Raw genomic sequence first — 3,016 nt, 5'->3', positions numbered from 1 at the left:
ATGGCCTCCGATTCTGTCTTCAGCTTGAAACACAAGTGTTCAACATATACCTGCTAAAAAGCTTAGGAATATGTAGGCTCCACAAAGGAATGTAAACAGCAACAATGAGATGTGGAAAAACAACAGGCTCTTCCATTCAAACTTTAACTTTTGTTTGTTCCTTTAAGCTCATTTGAGAAAGACAAAATCTACACTGAAGTCCTTGTTTGATGAGCTCACAAGCTTTTCTCTGGTAATTTCTTGTAACTGTCCAGTATAGATTTTTAACATACTTAAAACTCCTATTAGTCAAAGGTCAATTGTGGGCTTCACTATAACATTTTATAAAATGTATTCCTTCCTCCCATACCTCTTCAAAATATATTTCTTCAAAGAATTCATAAGACCCAACAAGTAGAGATTCACAGTGATAATAAATGCTATGTCTAAAATGACTTAACCAAACCAATTCCAGAGTGCCACCAGCAAAGATCACGCAGAAGGAAACATGGGACTTTCAATGTTCTCTTCTGGAGGAACAGATAGGTCCTCAAAGCATGAGAGTTCAAACAGGGACCATTTAACAGGTAGATTATCCAGAGGCCACCGCGTCCGGCCAAGAAAACCTATTTTTAAAAGTCTCTCAGGTATTTTCCAAGGTTTCTGAATTATCTGTGGGAAGCTCTGACTTACTTGTATAGAGTTTAACATATGTGTCCACCCTTAAATCCAGGTCGTGTTTTATATCAAAATTTATGTTAAGCAAAGCCAAGTTACTTGATCTTTAGCCTGTCAAAGTGTTCCCCAAATAGGCTTTAAGACGCTTTCATTCATTTTCATACCTATTTTTCCTCCTGTGTTTCCATTTGATTCTCCAAAAACGAAGCTCCGCTGAGAACGTGTCAGGATTGGGTAAGTCACTACCATACAGGTCAGCATGGTGTTCCTCCAACGTATTGAATTTGAGTTGTCACATGACTGAGGGTACCAGAAATAAGCATTTAAGAGCTTTAAGGTGCTGTTCTGAGAATATATCTTTAAGTTCCTGAATAATGTGCTCCACTGTTGGGACACTTAGGGTTTCTTTATAGTAACTCTCAGAGGTTAGCTGAGATTCCAAGTACCCTGGTGAGCTCTGCGGAATTTCCCAGGGAGTTTCATTTGAATATCAAGTTTGGTTGCCAAATTTGTGGCTTCCTCAAACCAAAATTCATGATAAACTTCAATATTTTCCATCACTTGTTGAGTGAATGCAATACTGCAGTCAAGCCACCGGCTGCAAAGAAGACATCAGAAGTTTGCCCCTGGAGGTTTTTCCCAAAGGCTCTTGTAAAAAATAGGACATTTTTAGGAACAACAATAGTAACAATGAAATCAAAATCTGTTACTGCACTACAGAGTACAAATGGTCGGCCAGCTATACAGTTATTCCATCTAATATTTGTGTCACTATTTATACCATCTAAACCTAAAACAAGTGCTTGCAGGAGTTCCACTAAAATTTCAAAAGCATCATGCCTGCCTGTCCACTGATAATGGCAGATTTCCTTCAGTTCTTTACCCCTTTCTTTACTGTTCTGGAAAAAAAGAAAAAAAAAAACAAAACAGAAATTACACTGTCAAGTTCTAAAAGTAATTGTGGTGATCGATGAAAAAACACACTTCCTCAATTGTTCCTAATGCAACGGATACTCCCATAACAGGTACTGATTTTGCCAACCACATATTTGGCACAGGAAGCGCAGATTGTGTAGATAGCTTGGGGATATTTCTCTAATAGTCTGGAAGCAACAATTTTCATTTTGGAAGAAAATCCACTAGACACAATGTAAGCCTGGTTACGACAATACTTCATATTTAATCCCCACTTCTCAGTTATCATAGTGTGAAATTTCACAGCCAAAATTTCTGCTTCAGCTTCATAAGGCAGGAAGCCTACAAATTCCTCTTTTAGGTTATGAGATTCATCAACAAACCTCACCAACACAGGTAGGTGCTCTTACCCTGCTATGTCCACTACGTCGTCAACGATCATGGAAAAGAAGTGTGAATCTCTCACTTCTCTGAGAGTTTCTTCCCGAATACAGCTCTCACAGATCTCTGGAACTGCCTCTGCTGTGTTTTGGAACAAAACAACGTTTTAACTGCTATTGTCTCAAACTGCTTTCTCAGAACCTCTTCACCAGAATTTATCCGGCACTCCAGCAGCGCTTGAAAGTTATCTGGAGTAAAGAGACCTTCTGGGATTTCATCAGCCTCATGTTCATTCAGAAGTATGTTTTGTTTTCCCATCAGAATCAACATTTCAAATAGAGATTTTAGGTATTCTTTGTTTTCCTTCTCTTCAAGGGTTAGAGGTAAAATGTCCTCATCTTGCCCTTCACCCCCTTCTTCACTGGGGTTCTGAGCATTGCTATTGTTGGTTTCTTTATGTTTTTGTTCCTGCTCAGAAGTTTCATCAATTTTTTTCTGTTTCAGTGTCCTGATTTCGTCTTCACTCAGTTCTTTTATTTGTTTTCTGTGTCTACTATGTGGGTTGTTCAAATGACTGGTAAGATCGAATATTGTTGGTATTGCATTATCTCAAAGAACTGTCCTATAAGGACTCGTTCTACAGATCATAGAGGTCGCAAAATGTTTGGCACACCATCGATAATCTTTATTTAGCTGATCAGGTGTTTTATCTTCTAAGTCTGCACTCCTACAATTCTCCACCCACTTCTGGCATCTGGCCGGGTCCCGCCGGAACCTGAAGAAGACCCGGTCGGACTGTGTGCTCCTCCGCGCGCAGTTGAGGGCAGCGCCCAAGTTCGGCATCTTAGCCCCCCTGTGGGTCGGCCCACGGTGGGCCCAGCCCTCCCATCCCTGCCTCCTCAGGGCACTCCGCCCGCCCTTCGGTGCCGGGGAGGGGAGCCAGGCGGGTCCGCTCCTCTGGGCCCACGCGCGGGGGAGGGGCGGCAGGAGAGAAGCCTGCTTTCATGGTTTTTTACGAATAAGTGCTATTGTAACTTTCCCTGTCCTTTGAGATGATACTACG

At 41.4% G+C, this 3,016-nt stretch overlaps 1 pseudogene; it reads right to left on the bottom strand.

The window, feature by feature from the left end:
* Nucleotides 1-827: 827 nt before the first annotated feature.
* On the bottom strand, nt 828-2,796 carry LOC112617296 (annotated as a pseudogene).
* Between the last annotated feature and the right edge of the window lie 220 nt (nt 2,797-3,016).

Source organism: Theropithecus gelada, unplaced genomic scaffold (assembly GCF_003255815.1).
Source record: "Theropithecus gelada isolate Dixy unplaced genomic scaffold, Tgel_1.0 HiC_scaffold_15989, whole genome shotgun sequence".
Taxonomy (NCBI): Eukaryota; Metazoa; Chordata; class Mammalia; order Primates; family Cercopithecidae; genus Theropithecus; species Theropithecus gelada.
Note: the sequence above shows the minus strand (reverse complement) of the source record. Positions and strands in the feature narration are given on the sequence as shown.